We start from the raw sequence: 26,895 nt of genomic DNA, 5'->3' as shown, positions 1-26,895 counted from the left end.
TTTTTGATTGAGTGAGTCCGAGGGCCGGTGTTGTGAGGATATTATGGGATCGGGCTGCGTGCCGCAACATGTTGTACTGACTTGTGATATATATGAGAGGCCGAGGGCCTGATTTGTTATGCCACGAGATGGCTTGTGATAGCGTTTGGGTTGTAGGAGTCCCTCCGGAGTTTGAACACCCCTAGTAAGCGTGGGTACCAAGTGTGAGCGATGTTATATTGCCCGAGGGGCTATTGTTGTTTCATGTTGTTGCCCAAGGGGCTGATTACGAGTGATTGTGAGGTAGCCTGAGGGGCTGGTTCTACTGATATTTTGCCCGAGGGGCTGTTTACATTTCTATCCTTTTACTCACTGTTTTCATCACTCGTTTGAAACTATTGAAAGATGTATTAAAAAGGTTTTACTGAACTGAGTTGTTTTACGAGTTAATTGATTTACTATATTGTTTTGGACATATACTGTTTTGCTATAGTGATATGACGTGGAATTACCTGTTTTCTTACTGCTCAGCTGCTTTTACTTTTATTACTTACTGAGTTGGCATACTCACATTACTCTCTACACCTTGTGTGCAGATCCAGGAGTCTCGGGACGTGATAGTGAGTGCTGATCAGTCTTCCACCAGGTCTCCGGAGTTGGCTAGGTAGCTGCTTGGCATTCGCAGCCCTGCACTTCTCCTTCTTATCTTACTCAGATTATCTTAGTATTTTTTTTTTCGGACTATGTTAGCCTTCCTTGTTCTTAGAAGAGTTTGTAGTTGCTCATGACTGGTGACACCCCGATGTCGTGCTTGTGTTATATTTCCACAATGCTTATTTAAACTTATATTATGGAATTTTAGTTAATTAATGGATTAAAAAGACTTCTTATGACTTTCTGGTTGGTTTTGGGTTTGTGTCGGCTGGCCTAGTTTCATGATAGGTGCCATCACGACCAAGTCAGTTTTAGGGCTGTGACAAGTTCGTATTAGAGCCTAGGTTATATAGGTCTCACGAGTCATGAGCAGGTTTAGTAGAGCCTTACGGATCGGTACGGAGACGTTTGTACTTGTCCTTAGGAGGTTGCAGAACCTTTTAGGAAAAAACTTCATATTCTTGAATTCCTATCGTGCGAATCTATTGATTCTAGTATTAAACTTTTGTTATTATATTCTCTCATAGATGGTGAGGACACGTGATACCGGTCAGGACGGATGACCACAAGTACCACCAGCTGGGGCCACTAGAGGTCGAGGACGCGGTCGAGGCCGTGGTAGGGGCAAGGGTGTAGCCCGCACAGCAGCTAGGGCAGCACATGCAGATCCACCAGCCACCTCAGTTCATGATCAGGTCCTAGTTGTGGACGCTCCAGTAGCACCAGCTCAGGCACCAGCTGTGCCTATTATGATTCCAGGCCTTCAAGAGGCCTTGGCCCAAATTCTATCAGAGTGCACTGGCCTAGCTCAGGCGATCTCAGTTAATACAGCCGCAGCTACTTCTCAGGCCGGGGGAGGCACTCAAACTCCCGCCGCTCGCACACCTGAGCATGTCGTGCAGGGACTTCAGACACCAGGGGCACCTTCGGCCCAGCCGGTTACAGCTGCTCAGGACTATGTAGCTCCTGTTATGCCAGAGGACGAGCAGAGCATATTGTTGATGTTTGGTAGACTTTAGCCTCAGACTTTTAGTGGTGCAGAGGGCGAGGATGCCCAGGGTTTCTTGGATAAGTGTTAGAGGATGCTTCGGACCGCAGGTATTCTGGAGACCAGTGGGGTCTCATTCACTACTTTCCAGTTCTCCGGAGATGCACTTAGTTGGTGGGAGGCTTACAAGAGACATAGTCCAGTTGGCGCAACGTCCCTTTCTTGGCAGCAATTCTCCGTTCTCTTTCTGGAAAAGTTTGTACCTGAGTCTTACCAAGAGGAGCTATACAGGCAGTTCGAGCAGCTTCGTCAGGGTGACAGATCTGTTACACAGTATGAGATGCGGTTCTCCGAGTTGGATCGTCATGCGGTCTGGTTAGTTCCCACCGATCGAGAAAGGATTAGGAGGTTTACAGATAGCCTCAGTTTTCAGCTTCAGTTGCTTATGACCAGAGAGAGTATCTAGTGCTACCTTTGATGAGGTTGTTGACATAGCTCGACATATAAGATGGTTCGTGGTCAGGAAAGGATTGAGAGGGAGGCTAAGAGGCCTCGTGGTCAGGGTGGATTTAGTGGTACTTCTCATGGGGGTTAGTTTTAGCACGGCAGAGGCCGTTTGTTGCACCCCGCAATATTACGATGATGCTTCGTCCTACAGTATTATATTACAATGATGTTACGCCTTGCAGTATTACATTACGATGATGTTATGCTTCGTAGTATTAAGTTATGACAATGTTGCACTCTGCAGTATTACATTATGGTGATGTTACGCTTCGCAGTATTAAGTTACGACGATGTTTCACCCTGTAGTATTGTACGTTGAATTTGTCGTAAGGTAATTGACATCAGTCCAAGTAAAATATTATTTGAAGATTATAAGGATTATGCTATTTCACAAGTGATGAGTAAATTCGTGAAGGTGAAAGGGGAAGCAAGTCAAAGAAAATTAATTTTGTCAAAGTTTGGCATTTTGGGGTAAAATACGGCCCGAGCTAAAATATTCGGTATTTATGGACTAGTGTCATACAAGGTACTACATAACCATAAGGTGTACAAAGTATGTTAAAAGAGATTAGTATTTAAAGTAAGTTGAGATAATGTTTAATTGTACGGATAATTAATTAATTACCGGGTAATGGGACATTACCTAGTTAATTATTAAAATAGGAGATAAGAATAAAACCCCCCAAGAAAAATACGTGGCAGCACCACCAAACCAAACAAAATGACTAATAGTCAAATTGGCTTAGGTGACAACATGCCATAACACATTCAAAGACACCCCACCTTTTACACATTGTATATATAATTAGTATCTTATCATAAAAGGAACATTTAGCATTTTCCAAGCCTTTAAAGAAACTTCACTTTTTTTTGTCTTGAAACCAAAGATCAACATAATGTTTAGCATTCTCCAAGCTTTCAAAGAAACTTCACTTTTCTTGTCTTGAAACCAAAGATCAACAGAATGTTTAGCATTCTACAAGATTTCAAAGAAACTTCACTTTTGTTGTCTTGAAACCAAAGATCAACATAACATTTAGAAATGCTACATTCAAGCCTACAAGACGTTAAGCAACAAGAATTTTGCAAATCAAATTGTTCTACGAGAATATTATACGGAGCTTTCCCTACTCCAGGCATGTTAAGTTTATCCCTTCTTTCTTTTGGCATGATCCATACGGCACAAACGAAACGTGCAAATGTACAATTTCCATACATGACTTTATTCATAGAAATATTAGAGATGCTTATGTTCGCGATTCCCCATGTGTCATATTATTTTATCATCTGTTCATGGGTTTCAGAAAATACGTAAGTTGAAAAAGTTTACTTCATGATATTATTCAAAGTCATAATGGTCTTATGACACTCCAAGAGATTTTATTGACGTACTTTTCATGCATTGCATTCATGTACATTGACCCATGACCGGATGGCATTATATACGTATATATATGTATGTATGTATGTATGTATGTATGTATGTATATATATATATATATATATGGGATATGGGAAAGGTTATAGTGTTATATACGCACCACCACCTGATCAGCTGGTATACGTTGATGATTTTGCCCACAGTGGTTGAGATGATATGATGGGACGCCCTTAGAGGATAATGATGTTATGAAACATGTACCTATGCACGACATGACATTCATACGCATATGCATGACACTATAATTATTTCATGATTTACAAAGTTATCCAGACTTATAGGTAGAGTCATTTACTCTATATTTCCTCCATGTCTGTTATGTACTTATTTATGTGTTTTACATACTCAATACATTATTCGTATTGATGTTCCATTTTACCTGGGGACACTGCGTTTCCTGCCCGCAGGTCCCGATGGACAGGTCGAGAGCCCTCAAAATAGTCTATCAGCTCAGCGGAAGATGTTGGTGCGCTCCATTTGCTTCGGAGTTGCTTGCTTGGTTAGTATGAGTTAGATGTGTATTGTTTGGTATGGCGGCACTTTGTCCTGACCTTTATGAAAATTATATATTCTTAGAGGCTTGTAGACAGATGCCATGTACGTAAAAGATCGTATGGCCTTGTCGGCCTATATTTAGTGTTCAAGTGGTTATTTTGGTCTTAGAGGCCCATATGTCTTATGTATAAGTTGGAATTACCTGTTGTATTCTACCTATTTAACAACAGCCTCTCCGACTCAGTTATTTATGATAGTATGACATGAAAAGATACGTTATGTTGGTACTTGGTTGAGTAAGGTACCGGGTGCCCATCGCGGCCCATCGGTTTGGGTCGTGACACCGTCCATTCAAGCATGCTTAGACAGCTCGCCCAGGTTATCGTGGGGCATCATTGGTCCATGGTTCTCACAGTTCTCATCAGGGCCATTCATCACTCAGTGCCCTTCTAGTCCAGAGTTTGTCCCGTGCTCTATCAGTTCAGGGCTCTTCTATGCCAGGTTCTTCTGCTAGTCATCCCGGTACTAGGGGTTCCCTTCAGTCCCTATCTCCAGCACCAGGGGGTTGTTATGAGTGTGGAGAGTTGGGGCACATGTGGAGGCAGTGTCATTGTATTGGGGGTTCATCTCAGTAGAGGAGTCAGCCATAGACTTCAGCACCAGTTACTTCACCACCCACCCACCCAGCTAGGGGTGGAGGACATTCAGCTAGGGGTCGCCCCAGAGGGGGAGGTCGACCATGTGGTGGTCAGGCCCGTTTCTATGCACTGCCAGCTAGACCCGATGCTATTGCTTCAGATGTTGTGATTATAGGTATTGTCTCAATTTGCCACAGAGATGCCTCTATGTTATTTTATCCTGGTTCCATTTTTTCATAGGTGTCATCATATTTTGCTCGTTATTTGGATACGCCCCATGAGTCTCTTATTTTATTTGTTCGTGTATCTACTCCGGTGGGCGATACTATTGTTCTGGACTGCGTATATTGGTCGTGTGTGGTGACTATTCGGGGTTTGGAGACCCGAGTGGACCTTCTATTGCTTTGTATGGTTGACTTTGATGTGATATTAAGCATGGATTGGCTATATCCGTGTCGTGCTATTTTGGACTGTCATGCTAAGACAGTGACGTTGGCTATGCCGGGTGTGCCATGGATTGAGTGGCGAGGTTCGACTGGTTTTGTTGCCAGTAGGGTGATTTCCTTTCTGAAGGCCCAGCGGATAGTTGGGAAATGTTGTCTTTCATACTTAGCTTTTGTGAGGGATGTCAGTGCAGAGACTCCTACCATTGATTCGATCCCGGTAGTGAGGGACTATCCGGATGTGTTTTCTATAGACCTGTTGGGCATGCCACCGGACAGGGATATTGATTTTGGTATTGATCTGGTGTCGGGCACTCAGCCCATTTCTATTCCATCGTATCGTATGGCACCAACGGAGTTGAAGGAGCAGCTTTAGGAACTCCTTGATAAGGGGTTATTCGGCCTAGTGTGTTGCCTTGGGGTGCGCCTATTCTATTTGTGAAGAAGAAGGATGGCACCATGAGGATGTACATTTATTACAGGCAGTTGAACAAGGTTACAATCAAGAACAAGTAACCTTTGCCTCGTATTGATGATTTATTCGACAAGCTTCAGGGAGCGAGTGTGTTCTCCAAGATTGATCTCCGTTCAGGGTATCAACAGTTGAAGATCAGGGACTCGGATATTCATAAGACAACTTTAAGGACGCGATATGGTCATTATGAGTTCCTTGCGATGTCTTTTGGGCTGACCAATGCCCCAGCAGTGTTCATGCATTTGATGAACATCGTGTTTCGGCCTTATCTCAAATCATTTGTGATTGTTTTTATTGATGATATTTTGGTGTACTCGCGTAGCCAGGAGGAGCACACTGAGCATTTGAGAGTTGTGTTGCAGAGGTTGAGGGAGGAGAAGCTTTGTGCAAAGTTCTCTAAATGTGAGGTTTGGCTCAATTCAGTGGCTTTCTTGGGGCACGTGGTGTCCAGTGAGGGTATTCAGGTTGATCCGAAGAAGATAGAAGCAGTTTAGAGTTGGCCTAGACCATCCTCAGCCATAGAGATTTACAGCTTTCTTGGATTGGCAGGTTATTACCGTCGATTCGTTTAGCCTACGCGAATGCGAGAGGACGGTCGTGCTCGCGATGAAGAGAGCACCTGGGCAGAATGTATAAAAACCCATCTTTGCGATTTTTAACCCATTTCTCACCATTTTTGAACGGCTTCGAAACTTTTTGAGAGGGATTGAAGAGGAAATCGAAGGGAAACACTTGGATGTAAGGTTTTTGAACTCAATACCCGATTCTATGGTGATTTCTAATTATTTAGACATGAAATTAGTGGGATTTAAAGCCTAAAATTTGGAAATTAGGGCTTGAAATTGGAGAGGGTAAATTGGGGATTTGAGGGGCCATTTGAGGTCCGATTTTGACGCTCTTGGTATGTATGGACTCGTGGGAGGATAAAGATTCTATTGCAGTGATTTTTATCGAATTTCGAGACATGGAGCTTGGGGTCGAGTTTGGCCAATTTCGGGATTTTTGAATTAATTTAATTATTTTCGCTTGGGCCTAGTTCCTTTAACGCATATAATGGTATGATACTGATTTTTGGTTAGATTTGGAGCATTCGGAGGCTAATTCGAGAGGCAAAGGTATCACGGTCTAGAGTTTGGAACGAATTGAGGTAAGTAATGATTGTAAATGTTGTCCTGAGTGTATGAAACACCAGATTTCACATCTTTGTGCTACTTTGAGGTGACGTACACAATAGATGACTAGTGTGGGGTCGTGCACCATTGGGGATTGTGACTTGGTCCGTCCCATACGACTGTTAAGTCGCATATTTGATTAAAAACTGTTTGATATCATTGTGTTTAGGAAAGTATTTCCATGTTTTAGGCTGAATGTCATATCTGGGCCACGTGCCAACTGTTTTGGACCCTTAGGTGCTTTTTAATACTATTCCTTACTGTTTTAACTTAATATATATACTCAGTCATGCTGTATTCTACTGTTTTCATAACTCAGTCGTATTTACTCCGTTTTGATATTTTAAATGATATTTTGGGCTGAGCATCATGTTTTACTGTTGCCCAAGTGGCTTGAGAGGTTTCTGACTGAGTTAGGCCGAGAGCTGGTGTTGTGAGGATATTATGGGATTGGGATATACGCCGCAACATGTTGTACTGATTTGTGAGATATGAGAGGCCGGAGGCCTGATTTGTTATGCCACGAGATGGCTTGTGATAGCTCTTGGGTTGTAGGAGCCTCTCCGGAGTTTAAACACCCCCAGTGAGCGTGGGTACCCAGTGTGAGTGATGTGATATTGCCCGACGGGATATTGTTGCCCGAGGGGCTGATTACGAGTGATTGTGAGGTAGCCCAAGGGGCTGGTTCTACTGATATTTTGCCCGAGGGGCAGTTTATGGTACATGTTTGGCCCGAGGGGCTGTTAACGTTTCTATCCTTTTACTCACTCTTTTCATCACTCGTTTGAAACTATTGAAAGATGTATTAAAAAGATTTTACTGAACTGAGTTGTTTTACGAGTTAATTGATTTACTATATTGTTCTGTACATATACTGTTTTGTTGTAGTGTTATGACGTGGAATTACATGTTTTCTTACTGCTCAGCTACTTTTACTTTTATTACTTCTTGAGTTGGCGTACTCACATTACTTCTTACACCTTGTGTGCAAATCCAGGAGTCTCGGGATGTGATAGTGAGTGCTGATTAGTCTTCCAGCAGGTCTCCAGAGTTGGCTAGGTAGCTGTTTGGCATTCGCAGCCCTGCACTTCTCCCTCTTAACTTACTCAGATTGTCTTAGTATTTTATTTTCGGACTATGTTATCATTCCTTATTCTTAGAAGAGTTTATAGTTTCTCATGACTAGTGACACCCCGATGTCGGACTTGTTAATCTTACACTTGTTTTAAGGTCATTTTTTGTGGTCGTGACAGTACTATTTGTTAATCTTACACTTGTTCTGAAGTTAGTATCCCTATAATACTATTAGCATGAAATTGGTTCATTAATCCTAACTCTACATATTTTTGTATGTGTCTGGCCAACTGAACTATTTTGCCTAAATGCTTTTGTGATTAAATAATAGTTGTCTTAAATGTCAGCATGCTCCCTAGTACTTTGCAAACTTTGTTGTTTTCTTTCTGAATGCAATCCTGTGTTTTAAACCTGGTTTCTTCTGAATTCAAACTGTTTTAAAACCTGCCCCTACCTCTTTTATGTACTGATTTTAAAACCCCCACTCTTAGTACTTTAGGTTCTCAACCACTCCAGTGTGAGCACTGCTCAGGGTCCACATGAGTCTCCTCTGAACTCTGACACATTGGAGACTGGTTTTCCAATCTCTTATGAGTTATCTTCTAAATGTACGGTTCTGGTATGAGCATTTCCATGGGTCCTCTAGGCCCTTGGGAACTTTGACACACTGAAAACCTGGTTCTAATGTGCTATGGATGAATCACTATGCTATGCCTCAAAGTTGTTATGGTTGGAAGGTCTATTTCCCAGGTTTATTTGGCCCTAATAAAGGCTCCCTATAGTATCTCATTACTATTATGTAATTCATTTGTTATTCTGGTCTGCAATAACTTTGTAATAATAGATTCTGGGGATATTTAGTAAAGCTAGGTTTTTTCTTATTTCTTTTTGCTAAACTGGGTAGAAATCTTGTCTATAGGATTTAGTTATGATGTCAATTCTGTTCATTTGGTAAAAACCCGTATGAGTTCTATACTGTGCTTAGAAATCCTGCCTATAGGATTTTCATTGATGGTGTTAATTCTGTGTTTGCATATTAGAAGTCCTGCCTATAGGATTGACATTAAAATGCATACAAAAAATCTGGCTCATAGGATCTATCAATCCAACAAATACGCATTAACAATCATGTCTATAGGACCTCGATGTTTCATTTGATCGATTGTCTAGCAATCTGCATAATTTTTGCCCATACACAGCTCGTAGAAATCATGCCTATAGGATGAAAAATCAGTCTAGAAATCATGCCTATATGATTTAAATCAATTCAGTAGTAGATAGCATGCCTATAGGACTAAAACTAGTTTCAAACCTAGAAATCATGCCTATAGGACTTAAGTAAGTACAACAGTTAGAGATTATGCCTATAGGATTAAAAAGGAATATAACCAATCTCTGTAAGTTAAAGTCAGTGCTACATCTAGAAATCATGTCTATAGGTTTGTAATCATCAAACTCGTAGAAATCATGTCTATAGGATTCTATCAATTGATTCTGAATACAATCGTCCTTGGCAATCACTTAGGCAATATACTTGTAGGATTTAATAATTTTGGATTTATAATTGTGATGTATTACATCCTGAACTGCCCAGATCATGCTGAATAAAAATCAGTAGGCAAACAACAGGTTTTAACACCCGCCTTAATAAAATTGCCTTTGTACTATGTTTTCTCGTATAGACATCCTGCCTATAGGATCTTAAGATTAATAAGGTTTGATGTATCAATTGCGTGTTTTTGTTGTTTATATGTGTAGGTCAATATGAGCCTACATTTGCTTTCTATCTAAAAGTCCTAATTATTTTATTTGTCGCCTAGACTTTTATATTTTTTGAGCAACGTAGGCTGGGTCTAGAACTATCCCAAATAGAGGTCCTAATACCTCTAGGGCCATAGGTAAGGGACGGGTAGTGCACGCATAGAGATCGAACTAAAATCAGTTAGATCGCTTTAGGTAATAACTTAAAGATAGTAATGGGGTAGCAGGAGATAATATGATTAACACCCCGATTCGTGGGAGTTACGAAGTATTATTTATGTTGCGCGGGGTGATCCTTTGGGCTAAAGAATTTAGGACCCTCATCCCTATTAAATATTCATCTCGCTTATTTATTAGACTAATTCATAAGTTAAGTTCGGTCGGGACCCACCATTGTGGACCTCGAGGGGTGCCTAACACCTTCCCTTCAAGGTAATTTTACCCGATCTCTGGTGATGTAAACTAGTAACATGAGTTATCTGCTCTAAGTGCCTTAACACACCTTAATCCGTTAGGTGGCAACTCTTTCAATTCCAATTCTACCCTCTCAAAAGGAGTTGTCCCAGAAATGTCAAAACCCGATTTCGCGAGAAAAAGGGGGGCACGACAGCATGACGACTCTACTGGGGATATCTTTAAGCTCTTACCATAACGAACTTGTTTGTGAATTAGTCTTTTAAGCATGTTTTTATTATTCCGTTAATACTTGCACACCCTTTCCTCTTCCCACTCTATGTGAATTTATTTGCCTATCTTCATTCATTTATGATTTCTCTTCCTTGTTTTATCACTTTTTAATATGGAAACTGACTTGTCTCCTTGTTTTCCTTTCTTAAATGTCTTTACAATTATTAAATACCGCATTTTATCATTATTCATCGTGCAAATACTTGACAACATGTTATTTTCTTTTGCATAATTGCATGCTCAACATCATATTCCACTCTTGCGTACTAATACTATAGCGGCTCTTGATGAGTGTCCGCGCTCTTCCTAAAATAACCCTTTAAATTTGAAAAGGTTTATTTGCAGTAAAACTAGTCGATCAGCGGTGCAGTCGACGGTTCTGTGCCTTTCCCTCTCAAGTTGTCCGCTTGAGGGTACCAGTCTAGACTTCTATTGAAACTTTACTCTGATAATAACTGTACATGTATCATAATCAAACCGAGCCTAGCTTAATATGTTGTCCGCATAATAACCCTCTAAGAAAAATCTTGTCCAAAGTCCACCGGGATTTCCATAATCCCAACGGGCGCAACCATGATATATGCATCATTTGGAGAGATAAATGTCGACATGCTAATCGTTAATGTGTAAGTAGTCGAATCGGGAGGGGCAAGGGTCTAACTCTATTTATTTTTGCAGAAAATGAGGCACGAAGTCCCCGGGTTTGGCATGGTTCGAAGTATACCACCGTTATTGTTAGATTGGTGGGAAAACCTTTCGCCGAGCGACAAAAATCATGTGAAAAGGGTTCTTGAAAATCTACCTTCCTTATTGAACATCAAACCAAACAACATGCTGATCGAGGCTGCTACTATGTTCTGGGACAGAGAAAGAGCTGTATTCCATTTTGGCAATATAAAAATAACTCCTCTTTTAGAGGCAATAGGAGGATTCGCTGGATTACCGTGGGATAGTCCCGGTTTACTAGTACCGGAAAATCGCATTACTAGGGGGTTTCTGAAAATGATGGTAATGAGAAATAATGATGAATTGGAGTTCCTGAAGAAGTTCTACATACCCTTCGACATCCTCTATGAACGATATGGACACAGCAAATCCTATCGTATCTTTCATGATGAATTCTCCATCACTTCCTTAGGATGGACTCACCGCAGGGTTTTTGTATTCGTCGTTTGCTTTTTGGGAATGATAGTGTTTCCAAGCCAATGGGACAAAATTCACACCAGGTTGGCCATGGTAACCAAAGCTTTAATAGAGGGAATTGAGGGAAACCTATAATATTGTCCCGATGATTGTAGCAGACATATACCGGGCTCTGGACCATTGCAAGAAAGGGTTCAAGCATTTTGAGGGTTGTAACTTGCTACTACAGATTTGGTTGTTAGAACATCTTCAGAGGGGCCAATAGCTCCAAGAGTATCCTCGGAGAACATAGATTTCCACCATCCTAAAAGAATGAACTTTATCCCAGACAGATTTGCACAGCCAAAGAATGCTACAGAATGGGCACAGTTCTTTAGCAATTTGACCGAAGACCAGGTTCACTAGATGTTTTGAGTGGTTCCCTACTAATGAATTCATCATCAGATCCAAGGATGTTCCGCATTTGGTGTTGATTGGGTTAAGAGGAATACATCCATATGTTCCTATCAGGGTCATGAGACAAGATGGTAGAAAACAAGTCATACCACGAGTCTCCAAAATGAGTCATTACAGAGCAGATTTTCAGGATGACGCCATTCCATACAAATGTGATGCCCAGCACATGTGGCATTTGAAGATTATCGTGGAAAAGGATACCATCGAGCCAGATCGATATCACGCAGGTCATATGTCACGACCCTAAACCCGGACCCAGTCGTGATGGCGCCTCTCGTGAAGACAAGGCTAGCTGGCACTACCCATTTCAGTATTTAACAGTTAAGCATTAAGAAATAGTCTAAGCATGATCAAATAAACCAAGGTTTAAGCAGTTAATAGCATAATTCGCGGAAAATAACCCAACACAGCCCGATACTGGGGTGTCACTAGTCATGAACATCTAACAAAATAGAATACTCCAAATCAAACTACAGAGTTTAATATAGAAAACCAAGAACATGAAGAAGTAAGATAGGGAAGAGCTTCGGGCTGCGAATGCCAACAGCTACCTAGAGACTCCTCGAATCCGTCTGAGCCGGAAATGATCAGCACTCAGGAGCGGGACCAGATACACCTGAATTTGCACACAGGGTGTAGGGAGTAAAGTGAGTACTCCAATTCAGTGAGTAATAATCATAAATAAAGACTGAAAGCAGAAAATCACGTAAGGCACAAAGCATGCTATAATGAAGCAGTAAAACCATTAAAAAGTAAACCAGTGAAAAATAGGTAAAAATCCTTTAACTCAAATTTAACTTTATGAAAAGCCTTTTTCAGAAATTAAGCATGGTAATTGATAGGAAATTAAGAAAAAGATAAACACATAAAGGTTCGCCCCTCGAGCACCGTATCAACAAATCCGCCCTTCGGGCAACATCTCAGAACAATACGAGTCCCTCGGGCTCAATCTCACATCACAATGGGTACCCGCACTCACTGGGAGTATGTAGACTCTTGGAGGGGCCCCTTACGGCCCAAGAGCAATATCAAGCCATCTCATGAAATCATCACTAAGCCCTCGGCCTCATATTAATCAAGCCACCTCATGGCGTACATATCTCAGGCCCTCGGCCTCATAATCAGTATCAAATGTTTCCTCACAACATAGGCCCTCGGCCTTACTCAGTCAAAATCCCCACAAGCCCCTCGGGAAACAATAAAACAGTGATTCTTAGCCCAATTATCATTTAAAAGATCATTTAAGTATTTAAAACATAGTAAACAGGGATGAGTACGAAAATAGTGCAATATATCATTACTGAGTTCAAGTATAAAGTCAAAACAGTGATGAAATATCAATAAAAATCCCCGAAGGGTTCAAAAAGTTGACACAAGGCCCAAATATGGCATTCAGCCCAAATCATGATGATAACAAATAGAGTTCAGTCAAATACGCGGTAAAATAGTCACTCGGGACGGACTAAGTCACAATCCCCAACAGCGCACGACCCCACGCTCATCATCAAGCGTGTGTGTCACCTCAATATAGCACAACGATGTGCAAGTCCGAGGTTTCATACCCTCAGAACATCATTTACAATCATTACTCACCTCAATCTGGTCAAATCTCTAGCTCGCGATGCCTTTGCCCCTCGAATCAGCCTCCACTCGTGTCGAAGAAGATGTCAAAATATGCTAAGGGAACAAAGCCCAAGCAAAAATAATCAATTTACAACATAAATCCCGAAATTACCAAAACCTGACCCCTGGGCCCAAGTCTCGGAATTCGATAATTTTTACATCAATAGGTTTATTATCTCCCCACGAGTCCATACATACCAAGAACACTGAAATCGGAGTCCAAATGGCCCCTCAAATTCTCATTTTAAAGTCTCTTAATCTCAAGCCCTAATTCCTCAATTTTTGGCTTAGATTCCATGATTTATTAGGTAGATTTCACAATAGAATCGAGTTTTAAGTCCAAAATTCTTACTTTCAAGTGATTCCCCTTGAATCCCTCTTCAATCCCCTTCAAAAGGCTCCAAAAACGACCAACAATGGAAGAAATAAACCCCAAATTCGCGAACAAGATGACTATTTAAACCTTCTGCCCAGGCCTGAAATCCTTCTTCGCGAACGCGGTCAAAGCCTCACGTTCGCGAAGCACCAATTAACTTTGACCAATTTTCCTCTTTCGCGATCGCGACATCCCTATCGCAAAAATGATGCTTTGCTCAGAACAACCTTCGCGATCACGTTCCATCTCTCGCGAACGCAATGAATAAAAATCCACTGAAGCTCAGCTGCCTATTTTCTTCTATACGAACGCGACACTACCCCGCGAACGCGATGCACAACCACTTAGCCCTTCGCAAATGCGTAGCCTTACTCGCGAATGAGAAGGCTTAAATTCCACCTTCCTCAACTGACTCTTCACGAACGCGAAGAGTAAAATACCCGCAATAGCTGAAACCAAAATCTGCAACTCCAAACATCAAGAAATGATCCGATTGACCACCCGAAACTCCCCCGAGGCCCTCGGGACTTCAACCAAAGGCACAAACATATCCCAAAACCTTATTCAAACTTGTACAAATCTTCAAAACACCTCAAACAACATCAAATCAACCAAAACACATCGGATTCAAGCCCAAGTTTCCAAAATCTTCCGAATTCCGCTTTTGATCAAAAACCAAACCAAACCACATCCTAATGACTTGAAATTTTGCACACACATCCCAAATGACACAATAGAGCTACTAAAACTCTTAGAATTCCATTCCGACCCTTATATCAAAATCTCACCTACCAATCGGAAATCGCCAAAAATCCATTTTTGCCAATTCAAGCCTAAATCTACTCCGGACCTCCAAAACTCATTCTGATCACGCTCCTAAGTCCCAAATCACCTCCCGAAGCTATCCAAACCATTGGAACTCACATCTGAGCCCTCTAACACATAAGTCAATATCCTATTGACTTTTCCAACTTAAACTTCCTCAAAAGAGACTAAGTATCTCAAACCTTACCAAAATCATTCCGGATTCGATCCAACCAACCCGATACCCCATAACATGGATAAACAAAGCATAAAGAAGCAAAAATGGGGAAAATAGAGCAGTAACTCATGAGACGACTGACCGGGTCGTCACATCATGTGTACTTCTACCCATCATAGTTAGAAGATAACATAGCAGGAATAGTCGAGCCGGGGATTGGTCAAGAAAACAGAGTCATAGATGAGGTTGCTGAAGCACAAGTGAAGTATGAGAGGCTACGCAAAAGAGTCCTTGAGTTCGAAGCCAGGCATTTGGAACAACACAAGTTAGACATGGAGTCAATTAATGAGTGGAAGGAAATGGCTACAAGGTCGACAGAAAGGTTGGAATATTTGGAGCAGGGTCTAATAAAACTAGAAGGGAAGATGAGGAAAAGGATCATAGACTGTCAGAATGCAGAGAGCAATGAGGGAGGACACTTAGCAAGGGCATACCTGCTACTGGACATGCACAACCAGAGGAATCTAATTGACGGAGCCAAGAGGGTCAAATATGGAGAAGGTCCCTCTAGGACCAAGTAGATTAGGTTTATCTGTTTTGAGTCGTTTTGGAATTTGAAGGTAATAAGGCAGATGCCATTAGTAACTCATTTATTAAATGAGGGATTTATCGGCATTAAATCTCTCCAAATCTACTTGTTTCTAGGCTTACCTCAGGAACGACGAGGTTCCCCAAATTAGGATGCGAATTTACATTCCTGCAATACGTGTTTATATACTGCAAATGCTTTTCAGAATCCTTACTGACTTGTTTACCATTTTGTACTTTTCTTTATTTTGATTATTCTCATCCCCTAAGGTTGGTTCACACATACTGGCATCGTCAGCATATCACACCAGATCTAGAGGTCCTCCACTACCTCCTCTTTCAAGTAATATGAAAGGCAAGGCTAAGATGGATGATATGAGTGGTATTCAGAAAGAAAATGCTGCACAAACTGAGAATATTGAAACTTCAGACAGTTGGAGTACTCCGACCTAGAATGATTTGGTCCTACGGTTGGAACAGAAAATACTGTAATTGCAAGGAGAACTTGAGCAGGTCCGCAACTTAGAAAACCTCTCCCTCATCCTAAACGTCCCAGATCTTAACCAGCAAAATGCCAAAAACCCATCACCTCTTCAAAACACACCAAACCAACATCCACAAAATCCTCCCGCACCCCACCAATACACAACACCTCCCCAAAATCTTAATCCTCCACCAATACCCACTCCTCCTCAACACCAACATCCTCCTACTCAATACCCACAAACCACTTACCATACTCCTCAAAATACCCAAAAACCTACCCCTGATCTACAAAATTCAACTAATGATCACCACTACACTCCAAGCCCCAGTACCCACCAATACTATCCCATATACGTGGAAACCTTACCCCACACTACTCAACCAATATCATACACTCCAGAATCCGCCGAGAAGGACCTGCTCATCAAGAGCATGGTAGAGGAGCTCAAGAAGCTCACAAGCCGAGTCCAGGGTATTGAAGGTGGCAAAGGAATTGAGGGTCTAAATTATGAGGATCTACGCATTTAGCCGGACGTGGAACTGCCAGAAGGTTACAAACCTCCCAAGTTTGAGTTGATTGATGGGACGGGTGACCCGAAGGTACATTTGAGGACATACTGTGATAAGCTCGTGGGAGTTGGGAAAGATGAAAGAATTCGCATGAAACTATTCATGAGGAGTCTCACTGGAGACGCCCTATCTTGGTATATCAGTCAGAATCCGGCACTAGAGGAAGAGCAGATGAAGAAATTTTTTGTCAGGGCCCAAGATCCACAATACTATGAAAGGTTAATAGTCATCAAAAATTACAAATTCTCCGACATCATCAAACTCGGGGAAAAACATTGAAGAAGGGATCAGGAGCGGGATGGTAACCAATTTTGAGGCATTGTAGGCTACGAACAAAGTATTACAGTTAGGGGGTATATCAAAGAAGAAAGAAGTAGGGGCAGTGATGGTAGCCCAATATCCAAAATCTCCACTCACATACCAAACACCTCCACCCACATACCAACCTTCACCTCCCATATATTCTCAACCCGCTACTGCCTATCACACTTATAACACCCAGCCAGTCTATTACCATTCACCTCCAACCCGTTAAAACTATCAAAAACCCAGACCCAATTTCGATCGCAGGTCGCCCAGACAATACACCCCTATTCAACCAGCTATATGAAAGACTGAAGGCTGCCGGATATGTCACCTCCATTCCTGCTGTCGCATGGAAAACTCCTCCCAATATGTCAACCCGAATAAAACATGTGCCTATCATTCTGGCATGAAGGGGCATAATGTCGTACTCTAAAAGACAAGATTCAAACCCTGATTGATTCTAAAGTCATACAAGTAAATGAAGCCACGCCAAATGTCCGCAACAATCCCCTCCCAGATCATAGGGGTGAAGGAGTAAATGTGATAGAAATAGATGAAAAATGGGATCCTAAAAGGTCGATAGGGCTTATTCGGGAAGGTGATGACACTAAACCTGCAGTCACACTCACTCCTATTGTGGTATAGATACAGTCACTGATCAAAGTTGAAGTAGCCGCATCAGTCCCATTTGAAATTGAAGTAACAACACCTACGACTACACCTACTCTATTTGAAGCAGAAGTAGCCATACCCTTCACTGTGAAAGTAGCACCCACACCACCTTTCAATTCCAATGACATACCCTTAGATTATGTTGCCGAAGCTAGAAGAAAAAGGAAAGCAAAAATGGAAGAGTCTGGTGCTGCACAGGGGATGACCAGAACTAGGAGAATCTATACACCTGAAAATTTGGGAGGAACAAGCAAGGGAGTTGTTGCCAAATAGCCCATCATTGAAACTGGTCCAGATGATCTTTGGAGGAAAGTACATGTAAGGAAATACTATGTCGTTGATCATCTGAACAAGACTCCCGCCCAGATATCCATCTTGTCGCTGCTACAAAATTCTAAGGCGCATAGGAATGCTCTGATGAAGGTGTTGAATGAAGCTTATATGCCTAACGACATCACCAGTAGAGAGATGGCCAACATGGTAGGGCAAGTACTGGAAAGTCACAAGATCACCTTTCACGAAGATGAACTACCACCTGAAAGACTAAGTCACAACAGGGCCCTACAATTCACAGTACAATTTAAGGATAAATTCATCGCCAGAGTCCTAATAGATGGAGGTTCAAGCCTCAACATTTGTCCGTTGACTACTTTGAAAAGGTTGGGTAAAGATTTCCATGAGATACGAGCAGGAAGTACGAATGTGAAAGCATTTGATAGGTCTCAAAGAGCCACAATTGGGTAAATCAACCTTTGTTTACAAATGGGCCTGACTTGGTTCGATGTTGAATTTAAGATATTTGACATATCTGCTACGTACAATCTTTTATTGGGACGACCTTGGATACATGCCGCTAGAGTTGTGGCTTCTACGGTACACCAGGCCATGAAGTTCGAATGGAACCATCAGGAGGTAATCATTCATGGAGACGAAAGTACTCATATTTACACCAGTCAAATTGTTCCAATTGTCGAGAATAGAAGAAAGTTGGGTGGAGAAACTTATCACCGCATCGAGCGTGTCAGTGTAACTGAGAAAGATAAATGGTGGAGCAGCAAAATATGAAAGCATACTGGCATGGTCAGGGTATGAACCCAACAAAGGGCTTGGGAAGAAACTTTAGGGAATTACCAAACCGATACAGTTAAAACGTCACGGTACAACTTTTGGGCTTGAATATCAGTATACATGGGAAGAATATGATGATTGGTCGACCCCATAGTATGGTCCCTATTACCCTCTCGAGCAACCAGTGCCGCATCTGAGTCAGACCTTTCACTAGGCCGACACAATATGGGGATCTGAAGAGGAGGAAACTTTGGCTGGGCAAAGGAACCTGTCTCTAGAAGATGGAGATATGGATTGCAATGTGATAGTTGAGGAGGAAGAGGAAGAAGTCCTTACAATTCAGACGGGGGAGAGGGGATCATTTCTCAGGAATTGGACCGCCACGCCATCAAGGGCCAGATGAGTCCCGGGGTAGCATGACTACTAATGTTATTTGAAAAACAAGTCCTTTTGAGCATTTAGTTTTTAAAATATCTTCCTTTCAGTATTTTTGTTTTGAAAACATTGTTTTGAAGTCATTCAGACGATATTTTTCTTAACATTTCAGCGTTTATCAAATAATTAGATGTTTTATTATCGTTATCTTTCATATCATTCTTTTACAACATTACTATTTCTTACCTTGATGAACCAACGACTGTGACATGTAATGAGACAATGCAACATAAGGAACTCGAAAGAAGAGGATGAGATACCTGAGGAAGTTATCAGAGAAGTTGAGAATTTTGAGAACAAACCTAAATCCAACCTGGACGAAACCGAGGCAATCAATTTGGGAGATTCTGAAACCATCAAAGAGACTTGCATAAGTATTCACCTGTCACTGTCAGAAAAGAAAGAATACACTCGCTTCCTAAAAGAATATGAAGATATTTTTGCATTGTCATATGATGACATAACTGGCCTGAGCACATCCATAATGGCTCATAAGTTGCCTACCAATCCAATGTGTCCACCGATGAAGCAGAAACTCAGAAAGTTCAAACCAAACATGAGCCTAAAAATCAAGGAAGAAGTCACTAAGCAGATTAACGCCAAAGTCCTCAGGTTAGTTGAGTACCCAACTTGGTTAGCCAACATCATACCGGTTCCGAAGAAATATGGGAAAGTCAGGGTGTGTGTTAACTATCGGGATTTAAACATAGCAAGTTCCAAGGATGATTTCCTGCTTCCAAATATACACATTCTAATCGAAAATTGCACCAAGCATGAACTCTAATCCTTTGTAGATTGCTTCGTGGATTATCGTCATATTTGGATGGACGAAGAAGACATAGAGAAAACAGCTTTCATTACACCATGGGGGGTGCACTGCTACAAAATGATGCCTTTCGGTTTGAAGAATGTTGAGGCCACCTACATGAGGGCCACGATGACCATCTTTCATGATATGATACACAAGGGAATAGAGGTATATGTTGACGACATCATCATCAAATCCAAGAGGCCACAGATCACATAGCAGACTTGAGGAAGTTCTTTAACAGGCTACAGAAGTACAATTTAAAACTAAACCCTGCAAAATGTGCATTTGGGGTTCTTGCAGGAAAATTGTTGGGATTCATTGTCAGCCACTGAGGAATCGAGTTGGACCCATCAAAGGTTAAAGTTATCCAAGAGTTACCACCACCGAAGAGCAAGAAGGACGTGATGAGTTTCCTGGGATGCCTCAATTACATCAGCCGCTTCATAGCACAGTCTACAGTAATATATGAACCAATCTTCAAAATGTTTAAAAAAGATGCTAAAACCAATTGGACCAAAGATTGTCAGAAGGCTTTTGACAAAATCAAGGAATACCTGTCCACATCGCCAGTCCTATTCCTGCCGGAACTTGAGAGACCTTTACTACTCTATTTGTCTGTACTAGATGGGGCTTTTGGATGTGTTTTGGGACAACATGACGAGATAGGAAGAAAGGAGAAAACCATATATTACTTGAGTAAGAAGTTCACACCTTATGAAGCATGGTACTCTCTACTAGAGCGAACTTGTTATGCTTTTACATGGACAGCTCAGAAATTAAGGCATTACTTCTGTGCCTACACCACATACCTCATATCAATGATGGATCCTTTGAAGTATATCGTTCAGAAGCCTATGCCTATCGGGAAGTAAGCCAAATGGAAAATATTGCTGAGTGAGTTCGATATCATCTATATAACTCAGAAGGCGGTCAAAGGGCAAGCATTGGCAGATCATCTTACTAAAAATCCTATAGGAGGAAAGTACGAACCATTAAAAACGTATTTTCCTAACGAAGAAGTGTCATTCGTAGGAGAGGACATTGCTGAAGCCTACGATGGTTGGAGAATGTTTTTCGACGGAGCTGCAAACTTTAAAGGAGTGGGTATTGGAGAGGTTTTGGTGTTAGAGACAGGTCAACAATATCCGGTATCCACAAAGCTTAGGTTTCCATGCACCAACAATATGGCAGAATATGAGGCTTGCATCATGGGACTCAATTTGGCTATCGACATGAATATATAAGAGTTGTTAGTAATTGGTGATTCGGATCTTCTGGTACATCAAGTTCAAGGAGAACGGGCTACGAAAAACACTAAGATACTACTATACTGGTACCATGTGCAAGAATTGATAAAAAGGTCAACAAAGATAGAATTCAAACATGTACCAAGAATCCAGCGAGTTCGCAGAAGCACTGGTTACTCTGTCTTCCATGATACAAAATCCGGACAAGAATTTTATTGAACCTATCCTAATTAGGATTCATAGTCAGCCAGCTTATTATGCTCATGCAGAAGAAGAAACATGCCGAAATCCATGGTTCCACGATATCAAGGAATACTTGGCGAAAGGAAACTACCTAGAGCAGGTTGTCCAATCATTTCTTCCAAAGTGGAGAATTCTGTATAGGAGAACTCCTGATATAGGAATATTAAGGTGTGTTAACGCCAAAGAAGCTTCCAAATTGCTCGAGGAAATACATGTCAGGACCTGCGGGCCCCATATGAACGATTTTGTTCTAGCCAAGAAGATACTTAGGGCCAGATGCTTTTGGATAACTATGGAAATAGATTGCATTCGGTACGTCTAGAAATGCCACAGATGCCAGATACATGCAGATATTATACGAGTGCTGCCAAACGAACTCAATGCAACAAGTGGACCTTGGCCTTTTGCTGCCTGGGGAATAGATGCCATTGGTCCGATCGAGCCTGCCGCTTCAAATGGGCACAGGTTCATTTTAGTGGCCATCCATTACTTCACAAAATGGGTAGAGATTGCGTCTTACAAAGCTGTAACCAAAAAGGTCATCACAGATTTTGTCCGAGATCGTATTATTTGTTGATTCGGGGTTCCCGCGTCCATCATCACTGACAATGCCGCCAATCTCAACAGTGATCTGATGAAATCCATGTGTGAAACTTTCAAAATCAAGCACAAAAATTCCACAACATACCGGCCCCAAATGAACGGAGCCATGGAAGCTGCCAACAAGAACATCAAGAAGATACTAAGGAATATGGTAGAAAATCATAAGAAATGGCACGAGAAGTTACCATTCGCCTTATTGGGATATCGTACCACAGTTCGCACATCAACCCGGACAACTCCCTATTTGCTAGTTTACGGTACCGAAGCTGTCATTCCCGCCGAGGTAGAAATTCCTTCTTTAAGGATCATACAAGAAGCCGAACTCAGTGATGCAGAATGGATAAGGAGCCGATATGAGAAATTAGCCTTCATAGATGGAAAAAGGATGAATGCCATGTGTCATGGTTAGCTTTATCAGAACAGAATGTCCAGATCTTTCAACAAAAGGGTAAGACCAAGACAATTCACACCGGGGCAGCTGGTGCTGAAGCGAATCTTCCCACATCAAGATGAAGCCAAAGGAAATTTTCATCCAATTGGCAAGGGCACTACATGGTTCACAGAGTACTAACAGGAGGAGCACTCATACTTGCAGAAATGGATGGAGAAGTTTGGCCAAAACCTATCAATTCAAACGCAGTCAAGGGATACTATGTTTAGATTGTTTACATTTCTTCATCTGATGTAATTGAAATACACTTGGCCTGATTTCCGTTGAAGAGGGGATACATAGGCATCCCTGTGTGTTCGGTCACATCTTAATAAAATCTTCATTTTTCCATAACCAAAAATTGGGGCAGAATTTTGAGGAAGACCCTCAAAATTCCGGAGCAAGTCCAGCCGACGTCATTATGTGTGAGATAGTCAGAAAATCGGTAAATAACTGGGGCAGAATTTTGAGAATGATTCTCAAAATTCCGGGGCATGGTCCAACAAACTTTGTCACATGTAAAACGGTCGAAGGATCGTTCACTGAATTGGGGTAGAATTTTGAGGAGGACCCTCAAAAGTCTAACGCAAAGAAAATCGCAATGTCTCTAAAGTTTCGCAGTCATTAGTTCATCTAATTTACTTGATATTATATACCATTACGTTTTCTAAAATAACACTATTTCATCAAATAAGTGCATATTTTTTGAAAACTCTATTTCTATGGCGGCCAGGTGTTACCCAAGGTAACTCAAACAGGATTTTAGAGCAAAGCAAAGCAAAACAAGCAAACAAAGGCATGAACCAACCTCCTCTGCAAAACTCACGATTTTATTTTGGATGTAGGAATGAGGAATAACTACAAGTATGTGCGCCTTAAAGGCATTACCTTCATAACAACCGGACCGCCAAGTGCAAATATATCTCCAACTCAGAAATATTCTGGTCCTATTTACTATTTGTCCGTTGCATGAGACTAAGCTCTATCTCAAATCTTGCATGAGGCTAAGCCCTGTCTCAAATCTTGCATGAGGCTAAGCCTTGCCTCCCTATTTGCATAAGGCTAAGCATTGCCTTCTCTTTGCATGAGACTAAGCCTTGTCTCAAATCTTGCATGAGGCTAAGCCCTGCCTCCCTATTTGCATAAGGCTAAGCATTGCCTTCTCTTTGCATGAGACTAAGCCATATCTCAAATCTTGCATAAAGCTAAGCCATGCCTCCCTATTTGCATAAGGATAAGTGTTGCCTTCTCTTTGCATGAGACTAAGCCCTGTCTCAAATCTTGCATGAGGCTAAACTCTGCCTCCCTCAACTGCATAAGGCTAAGCGTTGCCTTCTCCTTTCATGAGACTAAACATTGTCTCCCCAATTGCATAAGGTTAAACATTGCCTTCTCTTTGCATGAGACTAAGCATTGTCTCCTCAATTGCATAAGGCTAACCGTTGCCTTCTTTTTGCATGAGGCTAAGCCCTGTCTCAAATCTTGCATGAGGCTAAGCCCTGCCTTTCTATTTGCATAAGGCTTGCCTTCTCTCCGCATGAGACTAAGCCATGTCTCTTTATTTGCATAAGGCTAAGCATTGCCTTCTCATCACATGAGACTAAGCTCTGTCTCAAGTCTTGCATGAGGCTAAGCCTGCCTCTTTATTTGCATAAGGCTAAGCATTGCCTTCTCTTTGCATGAGACTAAGCATTGTCTCCTCTATTTGCATGAGGCTAAGCCCTGCCTCCCAATTGCATAAGGTTAAGCTCTGCCCTTCTTTGTCCAATGACCGGATGTTACTCTATTTGAAACTTAGTACCATCTTGCCTTTTCGGGGCTAAGCTCTGTCCTGATCATATACACGACTAAGATCTGTCTTGTTTTGCTCATATGCATTACCATGTCTCTGTCCAAAGGCGTCATAGTCCGAAGGCATCATCCTCATAGCCTGAAGACACCATGTCATGGTCTGAGGATCTCTTAATACCGGACATTATTATTCAAAGGCGTCATGGTTCGGAGGCACCATTATCATGGCCCGAGAACTTCATCTCATGGCCTGCAAATCCCTTATGTCATGATTCATAGCCCGGGACGTCATGGTCTAAGGACGTCATACTCACTATCCAAAGACAACCTTCATGGTCCAAAGGAAATTTGCATCATGTTTAAATTCTCGCAGTAACCCATATATATTTGTACAAATCGTGTTTTAAGTTTTGCAGATAATTCAGAAGTTAACCATTTTTCAAACAGGCGTAACCTTCGCTCCGGTTTCTGCTCATACCATTTACACCCTGCCATTATTGTCACACCTCCTTTTTCACCCGAAAGAGATATATAAGGGAGTTTTCCAATTTAATTAACATTATTCGAATTGGGATTATTTTATTTAATTTTCAGAGTCGCCGCTTGAAATAGTTTATTTGGTGTCCCACGTCACCGATTTATTTTAAAATCCCAAATCGAGGAAATTTCGACTTTATTTTAAGAGTCTGCGAACCAGAAATTCTAGATAAGGAATTCTGTTAACACGGAAGAAGGTGTTAGGCATTCTCGGATTCCGTGGTTCTACCACGATCACTTAAACTACTAGTATTGGCCTAATTATCTGATTAATTACATGTTTTAAACCTATTGTGTATTTTTATCTTTATAACCGCTTTTTATTTATTTATGGAGTTTATTTAAATAAGTCGCGATGTCGCACACTTATTATTTTTGAACACATCGCGAACCACGTCACATGAAATGCACCCGCGGTCTACAACATGTTTATTTTTATTATTGTTCGAAGTTATGGTCGGGTCACATGAAATTCACAACTGAATGAGAATTACGTATCGTGACCATGCCACGGAAACCGTACCCATGACCACGATGATTTATTTAATCGCGCCTAAAGCAAGCTACGAATATTTATCAATTGTGTTATCTTTAAATCGATGGTAGTGGGGCCTATTTTGTCCAAAATACTATAGTATGTATTAATGGAAATCTCATCTACGTTCACTTGGTGTCACGAAATATAGTTCAGAACAATATTTCTTTATATGTAACAACAAAGCTTCTTATTCTCATTATAATTGATGCCAAATCCAATATGATTCAACTTTTATAGTACTGGCAATTATGCTTTAAACATGCCAAGAAAATTGCTAACACTACCATAGTATATTATTATGTTATGAAATTTAGATTGATATCTAAAGCAAAGATTTAACTTTTTACAGCAGATCTAATGTGGTAACATAAATAATGAAATAAATAACTTACTGTTATAAGTTAAAATACTCTAATATAAGAAGGATTTAATTAGTATTAACTACTTGACAATGCATAGTAAACATTTTTCATATTATATCAGAGTAATCAACTTCTGCAATAAATGGATGAGCAATAAGAAAATGTGGGAGATGACCTGAATTGATTTAGAGACCACCCGTCAAAGGCTAATGACTTTTCTAAGGTCCCACGAAAATTCAGGACCGGCACCAGCGGTCAAGATCAGGAACCGACGACCACGAACGGAACCTCAATTGGCAACCGAAAAACTCGAAAACTCTCAATCCTATCGCAAAGCTCATAAGCTGAATAATAATCACCGTTGTAGTACCATCGAAAGGGATTCAATGGTGTAGTCAATCAAGTTACCAAGTAAACTCCATGTAAAGAACGAAATATTTAACTTTACTGGATTTTTATGATGACAACTTCAATCAACAAAGGGGTCGTTTGGTAGCCCGTTCAATCAACAAAGGGGAATTATATGAAGAATGCTCAAGGTCCTGGGAAAAGAAACTGAAATTTTGACTTAACCCATGAGAAATCCCTCAAGGCGAAACAGAGAGTAATCTTTGTGTCCTTGTGTGTGTCCAAACGTGCTCTCAGTTTTTGAGAGAATCAGATCTTCGTTCTTGGGGTGGGGGCGATTGAATTTTTGTCCAGAAAGGGGTCTGTCGTTCTTAGCCCTTTTTTAGGAATTGGAATGTTAGGTAGGGTTTCTATAATTGGGTATCTTATATGGAGGTGGGAAGGGATGATGGCCATTGGATTAGAAGAAAATAAATGGCTAGGATTAAATCTTGCACTTAAGTGGGCTAATAAGTTGGGAAGAATAGGTCTTTGTCTTGTTGGTCTTAAATATGGTAGGAAGACTAAAATAATGTAATATACTTATAAAAATATAAAAATTAGATCTTAATAAAATAATCACATCTTAATAAAATAAACTACTAAAATAAAACTAAATATAAAAATTGAAAATATTTAAATTTATTTTATTTTTTTGTATTTTCTTTTAATTTTTAAATACTAAAACAATAAATTAAACTAATGAAGTGGTAGTAAAAAGAATAGGTTAAAAATCTATAATAACTCAAGTAAATATTTAACATACTAAAACTAACTTAAAAATTGTGCGGGTCAAAAATTACGTGCTTACAGCTGTCCCTCTTTGCTTGAAAACACGAAGTATTTTTTAGCAAAGACACAAGTAAGCGACATAATTGATTTCTGACCCGACACTTATTCAAAAGAAAAGAAATATGGGTAAATGAT

The 26,895-nt window shown here is 40.9% G+C and overlaps 1 long non-coding RNA gene across 1 annotated transcript; it reads right to left on the bottom strand.

The window, feature by feature from the left end:
* Positions 1–12,249: 12,249 nt before the first annotated feature.
* LOC142181604 (uncharacterized) lies at positions 12,250–26,310 on the bottom strand. The gene is made up of 2 exons (XR_012710306.1): positions 25,757–26,310; positions 12,250–12,529 (listed from the first exon to the last, which is right to left on the bottom strand). It is a non-coding gene; the product is annotated as an uncharacterized LOC142181604 (long non-coding RNA).
* Between the last annotated feature and the right edge of the window lie 585 nt (positions 26,311–26,895).

The sequence above is a fragment of the Nicotiana tabacum genome, chromosome 6 (assembly GCF_000715075.1).
Source record: "Nicotiana tabacum cultivar K326 chromosome 6, ASM71507v2, whole genome shotgun sequence".
In the NCBI taxonomy this organism is placed as follows: Eukaryota; Viridiplantae; Streptophyta; class Magnoliopsida; order Solanales; family Solanaceae; genus Nicotiana; species Nicotiana tabacum.
This window is presented reverse-complemented; position numbering and strand designations above follow the sequence as displayed.